The sequence below is a fragment of the Oryx dammah genome, unplaced genomic scaffold (assembly GCF_014754425.2).
Source record: "Oryx dammah isolate SB20612 unplaced genomic scaffold, SCBI_Odam_1.1 HiC_scaffold_10, whole genome shotgun sequence".
Lineage (NCBI taxonomy): Eukaryota > Metazoa > Chordata > Mammalia > Artiodactyla > Bovidae > Oryx > Oryx dammah.
In genome coordinates this window covers 45,642,733-45,665,826 of record NW_024070194.1, presented here as the reverse complement: position 1 = coordinate 45,665,826, position 23,094 = coordinate 45,642,733, and the positions used below count along the sequence as shown (strand labels likewise).

Genomic DNA, 23,094 nt, shown 5'->3' with positions numbered 1-23,094 from the left:
CAAAGGAACTCAGAATAAAGAGCCAAGGTCATGTGTTCCCACAGCTGTGTGAGTCTGCCACACACAGCAGGTGATACGAGGAAGGGATAACGAAGGAGAAGGGGACAGTTTCTCAAGTGAACAGAAGTGAAGATCTGTTGCAGCTCCTGGGAGCTCCAGCTAAAAGACAGAGAGAAACGGGTCTTCTGGACTCACCTCCAGGGACCAGAACTCAGTTGTTTGGGGAGGCAGGGACAGAAATGGGCGGGGGCTCAGGGTCGTGTTTACTGCTGCTGAAAGTTTCCTTTAGCCTTTACTCTGTTAAAAAATATTTACAAATGTACATAAATGTAGGCTTTTTCAGGGGCAAAACATTGCTTCAACTTCACACGCTGCTAGTGGGAAGGTCAAATGGGACAATCCCTTTGAGAAGAGGCATGGTGATTTCTTACCAGGTTAAACACACACACAGTTGCCGTACAACCAGCAAGCCCACTCTAAGTATTTACCCAAGAGAAAATGAAAACATATGTTCATTAAAAGACATGTGCAAAAATGTTCACAGCAGCTTTATTCATCTTTGCAAAATGTGGAAATAATTCAAATGCCCATGTGAAAGGACAAATAAAGTTGAAACATGGTCATACAATGGAATATGGTTCCACACAACCAAATGAACAAGCCACTGATACAGACAGCAAATGTTATGTCAGGTAGAGATGGCAAACATGAAAAGTACATGCTCTCTGTTTCCATTTACATCAAGTTCTGAAACAGGCAAAATTAAGATACAGAAATAGAAAGCACAAGAGTGGTGGACCGAGGCGGGTGGAGACTCGGAGAACTTTCCAAAGAGGTGAAAATATTCTGGGTTTTGATTGCCATGATGATTACATGGGGGCATATGTGGCCAAAACTCTTTGAGCTGTGTGTTTAACATTACATATTTTGCTAGAGGTAAAATATACCTCAATTTTTAAAATTAGCTATTAATAAAAGAGTCAATGTATAAATGAGGTATTACTGAAAATTTCTAGTGAATGTGAAAAGAAGCCGAGGGGAAGCTGCTCGTCTCCCAGGAGATGTGCTTTCTCATTGGCCTCCCAAGAGAGGTCATCCCTTGGGAGGCGGCATGCCCTGCCTCCTCCCCAGGTCATCTCAGACGCAGCAGAGAGTAACACATGTCAAGACACTTGGAAATCCTTCATTCGATACACAGACTGCAAGGGGTGCAGTTTAATGATCACTCTTAGAACATCACTCTGTATAGAATACTACTCAGTCATAAAGAAAGCTGATGCTTTAGAACTGTGGTGCTGGAGAAGACTCTTGAGAGTCTCTTGGACTGCAAGGAGGTCAAAGCCGTCCATCCTAAAGGAAATCAGTCCTGAAGATTCATTGGAAGGACAGATGCTGAAGCTGAAACTCCAATACTTTGGCCACCTGATGTGAAGAAATGGCTCTTTGGAAAAGACCCTGATACTGGGAAAGATTGAAGGCAGGAGGAGAAGGGGATGACAGAAGATAAGATGGTTGGATGGCATCACTGACTTGATGGACATGAGTTTGAGCAAGCTCCAAGAGCTGGTGATGGACAGGGAGGCCTGTGTGCTGCAGTCCATGGGGTCACAAAGAGTCAGACATGACTGAGCATCTGAACAGTCGTAAAAGAGAACAAAATGTTGCCATTTGCAGCAACATGGATGAACCTGGAGGGCATTATGCTTAAGTGAAATAAGTCAGACAGAGAAAGACAAATATTGTATAATAGTTATATGGAGAATCTAAAAAATACAACTAGTGAATAAAACGAAAAAGGAGACACAGACATAGAGAACAAACAGGTGGGAGGTACCCAAACAAAGTATAAGACAGGCTGAAGGAGGTACTGTACAACACAGAAAATACAGTAAACATTTTGTATTAACTATAAATGGAAGTAACCTTTAAAATTGTATAATTTTTTTTAATTTAAAAAGAACTGCATCACTCTTGTTTTTTTTTTTTCCATATTTGCATTTTTTAATACAGATGGAGGCTTGCTCATCATAAGATTCAGGCAGTACAGAAGTGTAAATAAAATTAAACTTTAGTTCCTCTTCTCTCCCTTCTCCCACCCATCTATCCTACTCACTACTCCCACCCTATCCTACAAAGCCTACTCACTTCTCAGTTTGCGTGATGTTACTATTTTATGTGGATCCTTCTAGATTTCTTTCCCTCAAACTGGAATCACAGTATATCCTATTGTGCAGTCCAGTGTTAATGTACCAATATCTTCTCTCCCATAGAATGGATATACTATAATTTATTTAATCAATCCCCTAAAAAATTGTCTTTTTGAGTCTCATATAATGTTTGCCTCTGATAAACTGTGGAATGAATATATTTCCTTGAAATAGATCTCTGAATTCTTGTGTGAATATCACTGTAGAACAAATTCCTAACAGTAAAACTTCTGAGTCAAGTAGTATATGTGATTCTAGTTTTGATAAAGCTTATCAAATTATTCTCTGAAAAGACTGAATTAATTTACAGTCCTCCCAAGAAGATCATTTCTTGTTTTGATCTCCAAGAGAGGGAAAATAAAGTGAGGAGAATATTTTCAGTGTTAAAAGGCTCTCCAGCGCCCTTGAAAAACAAAGGTGATGCAGAGGTCAGCACATCCTTGTTTTCACTGCTGACTTGAAATTTCCATAATGAGGACATAAAACACATCATTTAAAAACAACTCTTAATCTATGAGATTAATGAGAGTTGAGAGCTATGACTTGAACATTTGCTGGTTAATAGATTTAGAGAGAGAAACACAGTTTCGTCAATTACAGTAATTAATCAGAGATGAAGATGAATTGAAGGGACCCTCCTTTGCCAGCCAAACCTCAATCTAAATGCTGAGTAATGAGCTGCTGTTGGGGATGGAGCGGCCAGAACTGGACCAGCTGAGAGAAGGATGAGGCTCTCATTCCCCAAAATGTAGTGTGGGTTCCCAGAAGCACAGGGCTCCATCCCACCTCAGCTTCCCAGAGAACCCTCATCTCATACAGCTAGCCCTTCAGGTGACAAACTCCTCTTGGCTGTATCCCCAAGGTGTTTTTCTTCCTAAAATAGAGTTAAACGCTTTCTGGACCCGAAAGAATATGACCCTGAAGGAAATGGAGCCTGTTTCAGTGAGGAAATGCACAAACAGGAAACACCAGAGGCAGCACTTCCACATCTGCCCACGCGGTCAGAGTGAATTCACGACCCACCCAGTTAATCATGTTGGAAACAATTCTACTGATGCTCTTTATAAAATAGATAACTAGCGAGAACCGACTAGATCACTCAGGGACCTAAGTGCTCTGTGGTGACCTAAAGGGGAAGGAAATCCGAAACAGAGGGGGTATAAGTACATGTATGGCTGATTCACTTTGCTCTAAAGCAGAAAATAACAAAACTTTATAAGGCAACTAAACTTCAATCAAATAAATTTTTAAAAATAAACTAATATGAGATTGAGACTACCATATATTTTTAACAACCTTACAATAAAGAATTATTTACATATTTAAAACATAAAAAAGAATAGGGGAAAAAAATGTTTGAGAGAAACACTGGTACATTCCAAAGCTATAATTACAAGTCATATTGTATACTCCACCAGGGTAAGAGCAGTTCACTTATTATCACTTAAAGTCAGTCTAGTCTGGGAGCCAATTGCTATTTTTTCCAGTTCACTTTTTGGTTACAGAAAATAAAATTTATTCTTTTTGGTGCACGATTCTATGAGTTTGACAAATGCATAAAATCATGTAACCACCACAACCCTTGATAGAACACTTCTATCATCCCTCAAAGCTCCCTTATGCTGCCCCTTTTTGGTCAGTCCACTGCAAACCCACTCTCAGCCCGTGGCAGTCACAGATCTGATCTATTTTCTGTCCCTGTAGTTTTGTCTGCTCTAGAGAATGTCATATACAAGGAATTCTGCAGTTTTTTTTTTTAAGTAAGTCTTTTGAATCTGGTTGTTTTCCTGCATTTATGATCCATCCATGCACTTGTGTATTTCAGCATTTGTTCCTTTTTATCACTGTGTAGTATTCCATTGTGTGGCTGTACCACAGTTTGTTCATCCAGTCTTCACTTGTGAGACAGTTGGATGCCTCCCAGTTTGGGCAATTATAAATCAAGTCACCATATACATTCACATAGAGGATTTTGTACAAAACTAAGACTGCCTTTATCTTGAGATTGCTGTGTCATATGCTAACCCAACTGCTATTTAGTCTCTAGAAAATATCACTATCCTGAGACTGCAAGGAGCCTGGAAACAATTCAGTTACCTCTGGGGTGAGCATGCTCTTATTCAGGAAAACTGCTGTCACACAGCATGGGTCTGGGGGTGGACGTCCATTCCAGCCAAGATAAAGAACCCAGGATCTGAATTCCGATGCCTGCAGTCCAGTTAGTTCAGAAAATCAATTGCCCTTTCTTGTTTTAGGCCCTATGTCAAGCTAAACCAAGACACTTTCATTTCCTTTCTTTTTCCCATCAACATTTGTATCTTAAAAGTTTCATTAAGATTTACACACATATACTGGAATTTTTAACTGAATGAAATAAATTTAAATAGAAGTCGGTCAATTTTTTTAACATATGCATTCCCTAAATTGGAACAGTAAATGGGAATTTATGCCATATATTTCCAGAAAGCTAAAAAAAATTCTAAATCACCATAATTATACAATCGTTATTATATCTCATCTCTTAAGCATTAATTTTTGATGGTTTGTCCTCAAAAAGATAAGTATTTCAAATATTTCTTTTCTGTCACAACTGAACACAGTGAAGGCTCACTGAGTTAAATCCAGTGAAGGCTCAATTGAGGCTGAAGTTTTACTGAAGTTCTGCTGTTTGTAGCACAGCTAATGATTTCTATCTTGCTTCAATTGAATTAAGTTTATGAGACCTCTATTTTTATCTCTAGCATCAGCTTATTTTATTTTTCCATTTTCCACTTGTTTTTCTAAAATAATAAGGGCAAAATGCAATTAAAATATGCAAATAGTGCTGCTAACAACACCATCATGGCTAAATGTGGTATGAAGTGGTCTGACACTGCATACAAAAGAGGTCTGGGAATATCAATATTTAATGTAGAAAAATGCAAGTAATGAAAAGGTGACTATTTAAAGGCTTAGAAACCCTTGGATGCATAGTTGTGCTATTTTGTCCAATTCCACAAACAAATGATCTTATTTTAATCATTTTGTTTATGTGCAGAAATTGAGCATACTCCACCTGATTAGTCCCGTGATGTCAAACCATACTGGATCAACAAAATGATTTAGACAGTTCTTGTCTTTGTGTGTGCATGCTCAGTCATGTCTGACTCTGAGATCCCATGGACTGCAGCCTGCCAGGCTCCTCTGTCCACGGGATTTCCCAGGCAAGAATATCGCAGTGTGTTGCCATTTCCTTCTGCAGAGAATATCCCTGACCCAAGGATCGAATCCAGGTCTCCTGCACTGCAGGCAGATTCTTTAATTGCTGCACCACGTGGGAAGCCCTCTTGTCTTTAGTTCATTCACTTTTCAACGTGTAATAAATGTTCGCTCTTCGTCCAATAGCACCAAAAGAACCCACCTCCTTGAACCACTTACAATGAACTGGAGGGGGTGGCAAGTGAGATGAGGGCTGTGGAGGGACTTCCATCTACAGCAGAGTGTCATGTAGCAGGGGACCTCTCCCTAAACGAGGTGACATCTGAGCTGACTCAGTGAGCATAATTGAGGGAGGAGAGAGTTCCAGTCATGATCAGCATGGAGTTCAGTCATGGACAGAGAAGTTGACACTACAGCCATGTGTGATCTTCCAGGGCTACTGTAAAAACGTCACCAACTGAGAGAACCGCATTGGAGATTCTGGAGGCTGGAAGTCCAAAATTGAGCTGGCAACAGGGCTGGTCCTCCTGGAATGTCTGAAGGAGAGTCTGTCCCCAGCCTCGCTCCTGGTTTCCAGTGGTTGTGGGCAGCCCTTAATTGAGAGACATCACTTCAGCATCACAGGGGCCCATCTAACCCTGTCACCCTCCTCCATGTGTGTGTGTATTTGTGACACAGTCTCTACACTGATCTTCTTAGCAGGATACCAGCTTTGGGACTTAGGGTCCACCTTAATCTAGCTCGACCTCATTTAACTTCTTTACATTTGCCAAGACCCTATTTCTAAATAAAGTCTTATTCACATGGGACACCCAAAGTGCTCATCTCATAATTTTTTTTTTTTATCATAGAAAACAGTTGTAGATGCTAGGCACTACAGAAAGGAATGTGACTTTATTTGGAAATAGTGGAGATAGGGGGTTAGGTTTTCCATACCTGAGTTATGACTTCAGCATAGCTTTTTGGGAGGGGCTTCCCTGGTGGCTCAGACAGTAGAAAGTCTGCCTGCAATGCAGGAGACCTCAATTCCATCCTGGGTGGGGAAAATCCCCCCTGGAGAAAGGAATAGCAACCCACTCCAGTATTCTTGCCTGGAGAATTCCATGGACAAAGAAGCCTTACAGTCCATGGAATCACAAAGAGTCAGACACAGCTGAGCAATTAACACTACCTTTTTGGGAGACATGCTTAACTCACAACAAGAAGGGCTCTGCAAACTACAGCCAACTCACTCCTTTTGATTGCTGTTGTTTGTAAATAAGGTTTATGGGGACAGCCACACCCACCAGTTTACACATCCCTGAGGGAGCCCTGCCCCTTCAAAGGCAGTGGTGGGTCTTTGGCACAAAGACCATAAGGCCTAAAACACTTATCACCTGGTCCTTCCAGGAGAAGGTTGGTGACTCTTGAGCTAGAGAGAAACTGGTAAAGCACTGATCATGATCTGCCTTGGGGGTGAAACTAAGGGGTAAAAACTTGACCCCCAAAACTCTGGGAGATGCAGTCCAGTCTTGATAGGAAGTATGCAAAATGAGATGGAGATATGGCAAGAAGGAAGTGGAGTGGGCAAGGGGTTTGCAGGCCCTGAGAGACTGCTGGATGATTAGAGGAGGAGAGAAGGAGGGGACAGACAGCAGAAGGCGGAGAATGAAATGAGGGCTTTGTGATTTCAACAGAGTCACTCTTCTAGGTTATGACAAGATGAAAGAAGGTGCTGGGGTGAAGTCGAAGGGGAGTCGTTGGAGCTTGGGGGAAAGGCCATGGGATCGGAAGGCCAGGAGGCCACATGAACACCCCCATGGTTCTTAGAAATGCCGGCAACGGGGATGGTCAGAGGAACATGAGTCAAGGGCATGCTGTCCTCAAAAGGACCAGAGCAGAGGATTTTCTTTCCAAGTGACCATTGTCCACAATTCAACTGCAGCAACCCCCGTGCACAGACTGCGTGATTAACATGGAGTGTGCTGTTCCACCCTTGTAGCAACCTCACAAAGGTGTGTGCACAGACTCCGAATAAACGCTGTGATTGTTTTTCCATAGCTTATGAATTATGAAGTTGGAGTCCCATCACAAATGCTGTCAAAGTTTTTTGGTTTCAAAACCAATTAAAATGATGAATAGCTGTGAAAGGAACCACAAGCACATTTAATCTTTCTCCAGAATGGTTGGGGATCTGTCCTTTTTGTGTGTGTGTCACATTTCACATCAACTGGGAATATAAACCTGGTCTCATTCAAAGGTAAGATTCAAACAACATCTTCATGAAAGGGAACAGATCCACTTGGCCTTTTTCTCATCCATAAACACTGAGATACTTGCAACATGCCATGTCGCCCTTTCTGCTTATCTCCCAAGGTCATGGTGCTCTCTTTCCATCTCCTCCTCTTAGCAAGGTTATCCTAAAAAGAATCACCAAAGCAGAGATTAGCTGTTTTGAAGCAAAAAGAGACAAGCAAGAAGGTTGCTAACAAGCTTTTGAGTTTGATTTATTGTGGATCTGAAGCTGTGTGACAATGCAGAGTCCTGCATTCCCATGCCTCATCTCTCTACCATTTCATGTGTCTGAGGTCTTAATGCTCCCACTCAGCTCCAAGGGCATTGGGACAAACAAAGTGCTAAGTCTCATAATTTTTTTTCTTTACTTTTCATCATGAGAAAGAGCTGTTGATGCCATGTACTACAGAAAGGAGAGGATGAGTCTGAGTCAGAATACTTAACTTTTAATACTAACTCAACCACTTCTAGCTGAAAACCTTGAGCAAATTACATGACTTCACTGAGCCTCAGTTTTCTCATTTTAAAATAGAGCTTGGAACAACAGACTGGTTCCAAATAGGAAAAGGAGTACGTCAAGGCTGTATATTGTCACCCTGCTTATTTAACTTCCATGCAGAGTACATCATGAGAAACGCTGGACTGGAAGAAACACAAGCTGGAATCCAGGTTGCCAGGAGAAATATCAGTAATCTCAGATATGCAGATGACACCACCCTTATGGCAGAAAGTGAAGAGGAACTAAAAAGCCTCTTGATGAAAGTGAAAGAGGAGAGTGAAAAAGTTGGCTTAAAGCTCAACATTCAGAAAATGAAGATCATGGTATCCGGTCCCATCACTTCATGGGAAATAGATGGAGAAACAGTAGCAACAGTGAGAGACTTTATTTTGGGGGGCTCCAAAATCACTGCAGATGGTAACTGCAGCCATGAAATTAAAAGACTCTTACTCCTTGGAAGAAAGTTATGACCAACCTAGATAGTATATTCAAAAGCAGAGACATTACTTTGCCGACTAAGGTCCGTCTAGTCAAGGCTATGGTTTTTCCTGTGGTCGTGTATGGATGTGAGAGTTGGACTGTGAAGAAGGCTGAGCGCCAAAGAATTGATGCTTTTGAACTGTGGTGTTGGAGAAGACTCTTGAGAGTCCCTTGGACTGCAAGGAGATCCAACCAGTCCATTCTGAAGGAGATCAGCACTAGGATTTCTTTGGAAGGAATGATGCTAAAGCTGAAGCTCCAGTACTTTGGCTACATCATGCTAAGAGTTGACTCATTGGAGAAGACTCTGATGCTGGGAAGGATTGGGGGCAGGAGGAGAAGGGGACAACCGAGGATGAGATGGCTGGATGGCATCATGGACTCGATGGACATGAGTCTGAGTGAACTCCGGGTGTTGGTGATGGACAGGGAGGCCTGGCGTGCTGCAATTCATGGGGTCACAAAGAGTCGGACACGACTGAGTGACTGAACTGAACTGAACTTACAATTCTCAGTCCTCAAAACTGTTGTGAGGCAACAACCAGGTCCTACTGTACAGCTCAGGGAACTATATTCAATACCCTGATAAACCATAATGGAAAAGAATATGAAAGAGAATATATATATATGTATAGCTGAGTCAGTCTGTTGTATAGCAGAAATTAACACAACATTGTAAATCCACTATTCTTCAACAAAAATTTATCAAAAAAGAAATGAACTTCCCAAGTGGCACTAGTGGTCAAGAATCTTCTTGCCAGTGCACGAGATGCAAGAGACACGGGTTTGGTCTCTGCATCAGGAAGACCCTCTGGAGGGAGGCATGACAACACACTCCAGTGTTTTTGCCTGGAGAATCCCATGGACAGAGGAGCTTGGTGGGTTACAGTCCCCAGGGTCCCAAACAGTCAGACACGACTGAGCACACACACACACACACATGAGGCTCGACTGAGTTCATTTGTGTTGAATTAAACACTCCTTAATTTATACGTAAAACTGACGTGTGATGTGTAATAGCAACAGACGCCTGTGTGATATAGTCATTATTCACAGAGCTATGCTTCTGACAGAAGGAAAAACATTGTGTAAGTGTGTTTAAGACAAAGTCTCCAATAAATAATATTTGGACAGAACAACTCCATCGAAGAGGTGACTCAGCTATCAGTGAACTCATCTCTGCTATTTTTAGGGCTGGAAAAGGAGAGGCTGGTGGTGCTGAAGTTGTGTAACCAGTCGCACCGGGTGGCTTCTCAAAAGTGGTGGCCTTGACCTCGGTGGCCTTTCACAGGGGAAGCAGAGCGGCAGCCGTGAGCATCTCGGCAGGTCTCTACAGAGGAGGAGAGGGAGACACAAATTGCCTTGTACCTCGCCCTCGGGACCCTGGCGGCTACATTATCTCCCAATTCCCTTCCCAAAACCGGGTCTCTGTCTGATTTTTAGGGTGGCTGTCACAAGCCCTCGACAGCACACTCAGTCTTTGTGGAACTGAGCAAACGGGTTTGAACCGCCTTTAGCCAGACGCTGCCAGCTCTTCAACCTCCCACCCAGGAAGGTAGTGAGAGCAGGTGTGGGTGCTAAGTTGCTTCAGTCGTGTCCAACTCTATTCGACCCCATGGACTGTAGCCCGCCAGGCTCCTCTGTCCATGGGATTTCCCAGGCAAGAACACTGGAGTGGGTTGCCATGCCCTCCTCCAGGGATCTTCCCCATCCAGGGATCGAACCCTTGGCTCTTAGGTCTCCCACATGGGCAAGCAGGTTCTTTACCACTAGTTTCCCACCTGGGAAGCCGTGAGAACAGCTACCTGAGCCCAACTGTTGGCTGCCCCTTTCTGTCCCAGAACCTAACTGTTCTCCTTAACCTCTTAGGATATCATTACTGTTAAATTCAGCTGCCTTTCTCAAACCCATCAAAGAAAACCATCTTTTCATTACACCTGAAATTATTCATTGCTTCTGGGCTGCCTCTCCTGAAGTATAAAGTCTCCCAGCATGACCCAGAGCTGCTTTATCCACCTTGCTCAAGGTCACCTTCGTCACTGCAGGGCACAGAGACCTCGGCAGTAAGGGCCATGGGGGAACCCAGCAGAGCTGGTCCACAGCTGGGAGGATTGACCGGTGCTAGGGCCCTTGCCTGAGTGAAACCAGTTAGGAGCTCAGATGAGCTTCAAGCTGCATCCAAGCACAGATTCGGACTGTGAGGCCAAGCAAAGACCAAGCACAGACTGTCTGCACCCCTGTGGTTATCTATGTGTGCCCTCTTTTTTACTAAATCCAAATTAGATCTTACAACACTGTTCATGTTAGCTTGTTTATACCATGTGTTAGAATCCAGGAAACACATATCATTTCTTTTTAGAAACAGAGGCAGGGCATAGAGATAAGCATGCATTGTGATACAAACACATTTTTTAAAGTTTTTAACTCCTATTTGCTGTTCAGGCAGCTTAGCATTTAGTTTGTCTATAATTGGATATGTTTTTTAAGTTTTGACAGGAACTGTATTTTAAGCAGCAGGAGGCAAAAATAATTCAAATGTTAATATTCATCAAAATGTATCTAACAGCAGGAGACCCTTCACTCTGAACTCATTCTTTCTTGCAAAATCAACCACCCCCCTCAAGAGCTCTCACCTACCAGAAGCACAGAGAATCCAAAAATATGGTGCATCCCAGCCACACACTTCATCTTGCTTCGTTTTCTTTGGTTCATCGGGTCCTTCCTTCAGAACCAAAGGAATCCGTAGCAACAACTCTGTTCTTAAAGCTGATCTTCTCCATTGGAAGAACTTCAGTCTAGATGCCAAGAAGCTTCTTCTGATGCTCCCAAATCCTACCCTTCAGTCTCTCCTATTAGGGACTGAGACCTGTAGCATTTTCCAGTGTCCATTCTCTTTTGTTCAAGCAAATTATATTGGGAAGGGCCATGTACTATACTTATCCATACTGAAGTCTGAATGGCTTATCAAATTCAGTTTCTTTCTGTTGTAGACTTTAGGCAGAAGAGGGAGGAAGGAAAGCAGGAGAAGATTCTAACAAGGAAATTATGGATATGTTTATTAAGGGGGATGAATGGGCCAAAGGCGAACATGTCCCTATGCAAGTATTTTATAAACAAAACAATCAATGCACACACATGAATTCCCCAAAGATCCTGCTGAAATGCAGATTCAGATTGTGCCAGTCTGGGGTGCAGCCTGAAACCCTGCAATTCTAACACATTCTCTGATGATATCAGTACTTCTGGTCCACAGCACTTTACGCAGCAAGAAAGCAGGAACTAGAATGGTGAACAAGGTGTCAGCTCAGTGGTTCTCCATCTTGGCTCAACAGAATCACCTGACGAGTTTTAACATTTTTTTTTAACTACTGATGCCTGAGCTCCACCCAATATCAATTAAATAAAAATCTAGGGATCACTCAAGTATTTATATTCCTGAAAGCTCCCCAAGCTATTCTGTTGAGCAGCCTGAGTTGAGAACCACTGTTAGCTGATAAGTTCACTGGACCCTCAGCTCATGAGGGCTAAAGGCATGATACCCCAGTCAAGGGCATCTTCCTCCCCAATGGGAGCTTGCTATCACACAATGCCTGGCAAGTGGTTCAGTCAGTTCAGTTCAGTTCAGTCACTCAGTCGTGTCTGACTCTTTGCAACCCCAGGGACTGCAGCACACCAGGCCTCCCTGTCCATCACCAGCTCCTGGAGTTGACTCAAACTCATGTCCATTGAGTCAGTGATGCCATCCAACCATCTCATCCTCTGTTGTCCCCTTCTCCTCCCGCCTTCAATCTTTCCCAGCATCAGGGCCTTTTCAAAAGAGTCAGTTCTTCACATCAGGTGGCCAAAATATTGGAGTTTCAGCTTCAGCATCTGTCCTTCCAATGAATCTTCAGGACTGATCTCCTTTAGGATGGACTGCTTTGACCTCCTTGCAGTCTAAGGGATTCTCAAGAGTCTTCTCCAACACCACAATTCAAAAGCATCAGTTCTTTGTTGCTCAGCTTTCTTTATAATCCAACTCTCACATCCATACATGACTGCTGGAAAAATCATAGCCTTGACTAGATGGACCTTTGTTGGCAAAGTAATGTCTCTGCTTTTGAATATGCTGTCTAGGTTGGTCATAACTTTCCTTCCAAGGAATAAGCGTCTTTTAATTTCATGGCTGCAGTCATCACCTGCAGTGATTTTGGAGGCCAAAAAATTAAAGTCAGCCACTGTTTCCCCATCTATTTGCCATGAAGTGATGAGACCGGAAGCCATGATCTTAGTTTTCTGAATGCTGCGCTTCAAGCCAACTTTTTCACTCTCCTCCTTCGCTTTCATCAAGAGGCTCTTTAGTTCTTCTTCACTTTCTGCCATAAGGGTGGTGTCATCTGCATATCTGAGGCTATTGATATTTCTCCTGGCAATCTTGATTCTAGTTTGTGCTTCATCCAGCCCAGTGTTTCTCATGATGTACTCTGCATATAAGTTAAATAAGCAGGGTGACAATATAAATAAGCAGGGTGACAAGCAGTTGGTACTCAGTAAACATAAGTGTGTCCCATGAAAAAATAAATGACCAACTGAATGCATGAATGACTGAAGACCTTTGAAGGCCAACAGTCTACAAAATGTCAAGGATTGAATTCTCATTGAAATGAAAATTGACAAGGCTGAAATTTAAAGACAGGAAGTTTTTTCCATGGCTCCTTCAAATACCCCAAACAGATACTCAACTGTCCAGCCACTCCTAAGGATGACTCTGCTGACAACTGGAGAAGTCCAAGCCATAAATATCACCTTTGCTTTATTCCAGTGTTTCCTAACCATCCACCAGTCATAACATACTTGCACAATTTTTTGCTCTCAGTGCTATTGTTTACCTAGCTTTCTTCCTTAAACTGACTCACTTTTTTCACAAATGGATGTATTTTAAAGGGAAACTATAAATCACTATTTCAAATATATAGAAAAACAACCAATATCCCTCGACATAAATAGAAGCATCTGTCAAAATAAATACAGTGAGAGCAACTCAAGAAGGATATTGCTGCCTGCCAACGCTTGCCTCTGCCAGATAAGAAGACGGATTAGCCAGGAATAGGATGATATTAAAGACAAGGGCGCTCTTCATGGAGACTTGTCGCTGGCGTCGGAAGAAGGATTGAAGGAGTGTTTTGCAAGGAGTCACAGTCAAATTCTGTAATGCCATGTTAGTGAAGCCACCATGCACAAGCATCTCAAAGAATACCGATCTCGGCCAATGATATTCAAGTTGAGCCCAGGAATCCAAGGGCCACCAACTAGTGCTGAAGAGGCTCTGGGAGATAAAAGGAAGTATTTCCAAGATTTCAGTTTCTGGGGAATCCAGTCATCAATGTGATTTGTCTGTACATAACGTGATGTTTGTTTTCCTACTTCTAAGAGGAACAATATAATCAACAGAGAAATTCAAAACAGGTTGGACCTTGCTATCAAAATCAGGGGAATTAGCTTTTTCTTTGAAGGCATATTTGTTGGCTTAAGGCCTTGGATAAGAAAAATTCACTAAATAAAATCATGCTGTTATCGAATGAATGGATCAGACAATGTAGCTCTCTAGTGAGGGGTGTCCAAGGGTGGGGGTTAAATTGTTATGTTCATACACTTGGATTTTGACAGGTTGCCCCATTGACATTTTAGGGAATAAACCCACTAAATGACTCGTTTTTATCTGCGGGTTGTTTTTCTTTTAAACAACACATGGAGAATGCGACATTATGATTCTACTGCAGAGGCAAGACAGAGAAGTTAGCAGGGAGGCCTCTGGGACCAGGCTGCCTGGTCTAAGTCCCTGCTCTGCGCTCTTTCCATCTGTGTGGCCTCAGGTGAAATACTCAACCTCTCTGTGTCTCATGCAGTCTCCTTGCTCAGAGGATGTGAGTGATAACAAGGGTACCACCACGTGAGGACATCACAGGAAGAGTAAAGAATCTGAAAGAGTCCTTTGCACAAAATAAGCACTCAACATGTGTTACCTTTTTCTTATTACCTTCGTATTGTTATTATTATGCCCCAAAATACACAGAATAGGTTATGCAATGAAATCTGTCTTCCACCCCTGTGCCTCCCTCTAGACACAAAACAGAATAAAAAAGCTTTTATCTATCTTTATTTATGCATTTATTATCAAGTATACTTTTCCTCTTCTGTGCTCATGGTGGCTCACCACACACTCTTTTCTACACATTGCCTTTTTCACTTAACATATCATGGGAAGGAATGATGCCTTGCAGGTCATTTCCCTTGTTCTTTGCTGGAATTGCAGTTTTGCATTGTGTCGCTGATGTAGGTCATCCCTCATGTGGGACAGAAGCCATTTCCGGGTTTTCACTTTTACAATCATGCTGCCATGAACACACTTAAAAATTTGAATTTTCATATACATACAAGTATAGCGTTAGGGTATATATATCCGGGGCTTTCCTGATAGCTCAGTTGGTAAAGAATCTGCCTGCAATGTGGGAGACCCCAGTTTGATTCCCGGGTTGGGAAGATCAGCTGGAGAAAGGATAGGCTACCCACTCCAGTATTCTGGCCTGGAGAGTTCCATGAACTGTACAGTCCACAGGGTCGCAAAGAGTTGGACACTACTGAGCAACTTTCACTTCACTTCACTTCATACCATTAGGATAGATTCTTTTTTTAAATTAATTAATTTATTTTAATTGGAGGCTAGTTACTTTACAGTATTGTAGTAGTTTTTGCCATACATTGACCTGAATCAGCCATGGGTGTACATGTGTCCCCCATCCTGAACCGCCCCCCCTCGCACCTCCCTCCCTATCCCATCCCTCAGGGTCGTCCCAGTACACCAGCCCTGAGTGCCCTGTCTCATGCATCGAACCTGGACTGGTGATTTATTTCACATATGGTAATATACAAGTTTCAGTGCTATTCTCTCAAATCATCCCACCCTCGCCTTTTCCCACAGAGTCCAAAAATCTGTTCTTCATCTCTGTGTCTCTTTCACTGTCTCACATATAGGGTCATCTTTCTAAATTAGGATAGATTCTTACAGGTGGGATTTCTGGATCAAAAAGTCCGTGCATCTTTTATTCTGATAGAAATTGCCAATTTCTCTTCAAAAAGATTACACCCATTTGCATACCACCTACCGAGGTACACAGTGTGTCTTTCTTCTCATATTCAGGAATATTTTAAATGCATAAGATAAAATCCATAGGATAATAAAGGAAAAGCAATTATACTGAAACAGTTATCAAAAGATGTAAAATATATTTTTGTGACAAGGTAATGTGTATCCTTCTTTATATATGTACTATATTAAAAAAAAAATCTAGTGCCATATAGGAGTGAGTAGAAAAGATATTTCAGCAAATCTACAACAGTTATAACCTGGTAGGAAAGTACATATTGGTAACAAACTCGCAGGTCCTGCTAGTAATATTGTGACTCACAGTCTACACCCACAATTGAAGGAAAGACTAATTTTGAGTTGGCAGATGGTGAAAAAAAAAGATGTAATTTTTTTCCAAACAAGTGTTGGGCCCTGGGCAGAGTCAGCTCTTGGAGATTTATTCCAATGAGTGGCAGTTTCTCCTCTCCTTCCTCTCCTTGGGTCAGCCCCAGGAATTCTTGCTTTTAGGGAGCTATTAAAATTCATGTGTGGGAGCTAGCCTCAATCTAGCCTGAGACAGGCTTCATAGACCTTCTAAAGCATTGAGAGGAGAGAAAGAAGGCATGAGCAGGCAGAGACACTGCTAAAGGACCATCCAGAGGTGCTGCCTTGAGTGTGTCTTAGAGATAGTAACAGACCCACTTCTGCCGTCAGTATATCTGCTCCCCTACCCTACAGGGTTTGGGAGCATATTAAATAAAGTAAGAGAACTTAAAGTCCTTTGAAAAACTTAAAGGCACTCTATGAACTTAGGGTGGGGAAGGCAATGGCACCCCACTCCAGTACTCTTGCCTGGAAAATCCCATGGACAGAGGAGCCTGGTAGGCTGCAGTCCATGGGGTTGCTAAGAGTCAGACACGACTGAGCGACTTCACTTTCACTTTTCACTTTCATGCATTGGAGAAGGAAATGGCAAACCACTCCAGTGTTCTTGCCTGGAGAATCCCAGGGACAGGGGAGCCTGGTGGGCTGCTGTCTATGGGGTCACACAGAGTCAGACATGACTGAAGCGACTTAGTAGCAGCAACAGAATGAACTTAGGGTGCTATGTTAGCCATTAGGAATTAATATTATGATTATCTCTTCTTATCTTTAGTGCAGGCTTCCCTTGTAGCTCAGCTGGTAAAGAATATGTCTGCAGTGAGGAAGACCCCAGTTCGATTTCTGGGTCGAGAAGATCCCCTGGAGAAGGGATAGGATGTCCAGTCCACCATTCCTGGGCTTCCCTGGTGGCTCAGATGATAAAGAATCCTCCTGCAATGCAGGAGACCTGGGTTTGATCTCTGGGTTGGGAAGATTCCCTGGAGAAGGGCATGGCAACCGCCTCCAATACTCTTGCCTGGAGAATCCCCATGGACAGAGGGGATGACTAGACTGAACAACGAAGCACAGCACAGCACAGCATATTTGGTGGCCAGAACCTCCCTTACATCTGCCAATAGGAGGAACATTAGGGGGACTTCCCTGGTGATTCAGTGGTTAAGACTCCACACTCCCGACACAGGGGGCCCAGGTTCGAGCCCTGGTCGAGGAGCTAGGTCTTGCATGAACTAAGACCCACCACGGCCAAATAAATAAATAATTTTTAAAAAAAAATTTTAAGAGTGACATTAGGGCCAAAGGATGGAACTGCACAGCTTTGGAAACTAAAAAAGCACAATGGTCCAGACATGGCTTGGACCTACATTCCTCTTACCTGGAGCATAGTCCATGCCATGCTAATTCACTTCAGTTGTGTCCAGCTCTTTGCAACCCCATGGAATGTGGCCCACCATGCTCCTCTTTCCACGGGATTCTCCAGGCAAGAACACTGGAGTGAGTTGCCATCTCCAGTGCATAGTCCAGTGACTAGCTTAACATGCTGCTGAAATCTCCTGGTGATAGTAGGAAGTGTCCAATTCACAGAGAACATTTTGTCACTGGAAAAACACGTGACTCTGGAAATCTTCGGAGTATAGAAGAAAGATTTCCAAGAATTTTCTGACTATTCATCTTTTTAAAAAAATTTTGAGTGCTAGAGAAATGTTAAATTTCATTAAGTTTTACTGCTAGACTTAAGATATACATAAATCTCTTTAATGTTGGTTTCAGTCAAAAGTGAGCTGAACATGATCATTAAACCAGTGCAAGTGGGAGAATGAATTGAGGAAAATTCAAATATGCGCCATTGGAAACTTTCCAACATGACCACATCAGATGCAAGAAGGCGCAGAGCAAAATTCTTCAGACTCTAGTGGCCTGGGCGCTTTTCTGCTCAATTTCCATACAGATGAGTTTTGTTCTAGGACGATAAGGTTGCAGTTTGGGAGTCTATCTGGGAAGCTTGCTCCTGTCTCATTAGTCCCTAAGCACAGAGCAATTTCAGCTGATACTGTTACCAGCTCCTAGCTGGGTTATGTGGTTAAATGCCTTGAGAGAAAAGAGCAAGCCAGAATAAAGGGACAAATGCAACCTACGCTCTTGTTCTGAGTGCATATTGCTGTGAAATTACACTGGCAACTAATCACATGCCATGATGTACCATTAGCACAAACTCTCACTGCGTGAGATATTATTTGAGTCTGGAATTACCTGACATCTCACAGGGACACATTTTCTCCCTGGTACAATTCCTCTGCGGTCTTGGCTTATACATGACTGTAACTAGACAGATGTATTTCTTGCTGTGGCTCAAACACATGCTAGTCCTTACCTGCTTTCTTGTGAAATTGAAAAAAAAATAGCTCCCCCTACCGATGAGTGAGTTGCAAAACAGCGCCTCCTTCTGGGGAACTTTGACTCTAGGGACCTTTGCCAGCAAAGTGATGTCTCTGCTTTTTAATACACTGTCTGGGTTTGTCTTAGCTTTCCTTCCAAGGAGTAAGTATCTTTTAATTTCATAGCCAAAACCACTGTCCACAGTGATTTTGAAGCCCAAGAAAATAAAATCTGTCAGTGCTTCCACTTTTCTCCCTTCTATTTGCCATAAAGTGATGGGACCTGATGCCATGATCTTAATTTTTTGAATGCTGAGTTTTAAGCCAGCTTTTTCACTCTCCTCTTTCACCTTCATCAGTAGGCTCTTTAGTTCCTCTTCGCATTCTGCCACTAGAAGAGTGTCATCTGCATATGTGAGTATATTGATATTTCTCCCAGCAATCTTGGTTCCAGCTTGTGATTCATCCAGCCCAGCATTTTGCATGATGTACTCTGCATAGAAGTTAAATAAGCAGGGTGACAATATACAGCCCTGTCATACTTCTTTCCCTATTTGGAACCATTCCATTGTTCAAGATGCTGTTCTAACTATAGCTTCTTGATCTCTAGATAGATTTCTCAGGAGACAAGTAAGGTCGTCTGGTCCCATCTCTTAATTCTTCAGTTTATTGTGATCCACAAAGTCAGAGACTTTAGCATAATCAATTAAGCAGAAGTAGAGATTTTTCTGGAAATCTCTTGCTTTCTCCATGATCCATCAAATGTTGGCAATTTGATCCCTGGTTCCTCTGCCTCTTCGAAACCTAGTTTGTACATCTGGAAGTTCTCAGTTCATGTACAAGCTAGGGCTTGAAGGATTTTGAGCACAACCTTGCTAGCATATGAAATGAGTGCAATTGTGTAGTAACTGGAACATTCTTTGGCAGTGCCCTTCTTTAGGATTGGAATGAAAATTGACCTTTTCCAGTTCTGTGGCCACTGCTGAGTTTTGCAAATTTGCTGGCATAGTAAGTGGAGCATATTAACAGCATCATCTTTTAGGATTTTAACTACTCACCTAGAATTCCATCACCTCCTCTAGCTTTGCTCATAGTGATGCTTCCTAAGGTCCACTTGAATTCATACTCCAAGATGTCCAGCTCTAGGTGAGTGATCACACCATCATGGTTATCCAGGTCATTAAGACCTTTTTTGTATGGTTCTTTTGTGTATTCATGCCACCTCTTCTTAATCTCTTGTGCTTCTATTAGGTCCTTACCATTTCTGTCCTTTATGGCGCCCATCCTTGCATGAAATGTTCTCTTGTTTTCTCCAATTTTCCTGAAGAGATCTCTAGTCTTTCCCATTCTATTGTTTTCCTCTATTTCTTTGCATTGTTCATTTAAAAAGACCTTCTTATCTCTCCTTTGTATTTTCTGGAACTCTGCATTCATTTGGGTATATCTTTCCCTCTCTCCCTTGCCTTTTGCTTCTCTTCTTTTCTTAGCCATTTGTAAGGCCTCCTCAGACAACACTTTGCCTTGCATTTCTTTTTCTTGGGGCTGGTCTTGGTCACCATCTCCTGCACAGTTTTATGAACCTGTGTCCATAGTTCTTCAGGCACATTGTCTATCAGATCTAATCCCTTGAGTCTACTTTTCACCTCTACTGTATAATCATAAGGGATTTGATTTAGGTCATACCTGAATGGCCTAGTGGTTTTCTCTACTTTCTTCAGTTTAAGCCTGAATTTTGCAATAAACAGCTGATGATCTGAGCCACAGTCAGCTCCAGGTCTTGCTTTTGCTGACTGTATAGAGCTCTATCTTTGGCTGCAAATAACATAACCTATCTGATTTCGGTATTAACCATCTGGTGATGTCCATGTGTAGAGTCGTGTCTTGAGTTGTTGGAAAAGCATGTTTGCTATGGCCAGGATGTTCTCTTGACAAAACTCTGTTATCCTTTGCCATGTTTCATTTTGTACTCCAAGGCCAAACTTGCCTGTTCTTCTGAGTATCTCTTGACTTCCTACTTTTATATCCCAATTTCCTATGATGAAAGGACTCTTTTTTAAAGACATTTTTTTAGTATTACTTCTAGAAGATGTTGTAGGCCTTCGTGGTCAGCTTGGTCAGCTTCAGCTTCTTTGGCATCAGTGGTTGGGGCATAAACCCAGAATACTGTGATGTTGGGATGGTTTGCCTTGGAAATGAATCAAAATCATTCTGTCATTTTTGAGGCTGCATCCAAGGACTGCATTTTGGACTCTTTTGTTGACTATAAGGGTTAGTCCAATTGTTCTATGAGATTCTTGTCTGCATAGTAGATGTAATGGTCATCTGAATTAAATTTACCCACTCCCATCCATTTTAATTCATTGATTCTTAAGATGTCAGTGTTCAATCTTGCCATCTCCTGCTTGACCACATCCAATTTATCTTGACTCATGGGCCTAACAATCCAAGTTCTATACAACATTGTTCTTTACAGCATTGGACTTTACTTTCAGTGCCAGACACATCCACAACTGGGCATCATTTCCTCTTCACCCACGCTGCTTCATTCTTTCTGAAGCTGTTAGTAATTTCTCTTCACTCTTCACCAGTAGCATACTGGACACCTTCCAACCTGGAGGGCTCATCTTCCAGTGTCATATCTTCTTGCCTTTTCATACTGTTCATGAGGTTCTCCAGGCAAGAATACTGGAGGGGATTGCCATTTCCTCCTCCAGTGGACCACGATTTGTCAGAATGGTCCTACAACCATCTGTCTTGGGTGGCCCTGCACAGCATGGTTCATAGCTTCATTGAATTACACAATCCTTTCTCCATGACAAGACTGTGATCCATGCAGGCAAATTCTTTCTGTAAAAGATAGTAAATATTTTAAGATTTGTAGGCTTCTGACACAACTACTTAAATCTGCTGTTACAGTGTGAAAACAGCCATATGCAACCCATAAGCAAACGAACATGATTATGTTCCAATAAAACTTTATTTAGAAAAACAAGTGGTGGGCTGAATGTGGCTCAGGAGTCATATTTTGTGACTTCTGACATAGATGATAAAAGAAGGTAACTGCTGCTGCTGCTGCTGCGATGGCAGCCCACCAGGCTCCCCCATCCCTGGGATTCTCCAGGCAAGAACACTGGAGTGGGTTGCCATTTACTTCTCCAATGCATGAAAGTGAAAAGTGAAAGTGAAGTCGCTCAGTCGTGTCTGACTCTTAGCGACCCCATGGACTGCAGCCCACCAGGCTCCTCCATCCATGGGATTTTTCAGGCAAGAGTACTAGAGTGGGGTGCCATTGCCTTCTCCCAAAAGAAGGTAAAGCAGATGATAAAAGTAGAAGTGCGAGGTCATCCATAGGGTGCTTCCTGGCTCATATCCCTTCCTTCCTCCCTTTTACCGTCATAGCAATAAACAGCTACCATTTTGTCATTTGCCTTTTAAAGATGAGGAAAAGTTCAGTTTCCGGAAACTATGAATATTGCCAAGACCAAATAGCCTGGTTCAGAACCAGATCTGTCTGATTTAATGCCTCTTTTCCTTTCCCTACTCCAAGCTGACACCTGCAGACGCATCCGCTTGTACAACCCAGCAAGGAAAATCCAACTGCCCAGAGCAGGTAGAGTCCAGATTGGGAGGTCAGGGTGGCCGTGCCAGAACTGAGTTCAGTCTCAAAGGTCTCAGAAGCTTCTCTGAAAATGTTAAAGCAATTCAGACATGGTTGCTGCCAGGCCCACCACCAGCTTCCACGGTGAGACCAGCCCAAGCATCAGACATGCCTTTAATGGCAGTACCTCAGATATAATGGGGTCAGAAGATTTTGTGAAAATTTGTAAGTCCCTTGTCCTTACTAAGCCAAGAGGGCAGACAAACCAATCTTATGGGAAATGCACAGTGTAAACAGGCAAACTGGTAATTATTAAATTTCTTTTCTGAGAGCTAATCTAGTATTTTTTGGGCTCCAAACTCACTGCAGAGGGTGACTGCAACCACGAAAATTAAAAGACACTTGCTCCTTGGAAAAAAAGCTATGACAAACCTAGACAGCATATTAAAAAGCAGAAACGTTACTTTGCTTACAAAAGTCCATATAGTAAAAGCTGTGATGTTTCCAGTAGTCATGTATAGATTTGAAAGTTGAACCATAAAGAAGGCTGAGTGCCAGAGAGAATTGATACTTTTGAATTATGGTGTTAAAGACTCTTGAGAGTCCCCGCCTTGGACTGCAAGGAGGTCAAACCAGTCAATTCTAAAGGAAATTAGTCCTGAATATTCACTGGAAGGACTGACGCTGAAGCTGAAGCTCCAATACTTTGACCACCTGATGCAAAGAACTGACTCATTGGGAAAGACCCTGATGCTGGGAAAAAATAGAAGGCAGGAGGAGAAGGGGACAGCAGAGGACGAGATGGTTGAATGGCATCATCCACTCAATGGACATGAGTTTGAGCAAACTCTGGGGGATGGTGAAGGGCAGGAAAGCCTGGTGCGCAGCATGCAGTCCATGGGGTCACAAAGAGTCAGACATGCCTCAGTGACTGAACACCAACAACAATCTAGTATTGGGGCTATCCAGGTGGCGCT

At 42.5% G+C, this 23,094-nt stretch overlaps 1 protein-coding gene across 1 annotated transcript in view; it reads left to right on the top strand.

Annotated features, from left to right (window-relative positions):
* PCSK2 (proprotein convertase subtilisin/kexin type 2) overlaps positions 1-23,094 on the top strand; it is a 238,064-nt gene that overhangs the window by 158,246 nt on the left and 56,724 nt on the right. The window lies entirely within an intron of this gene.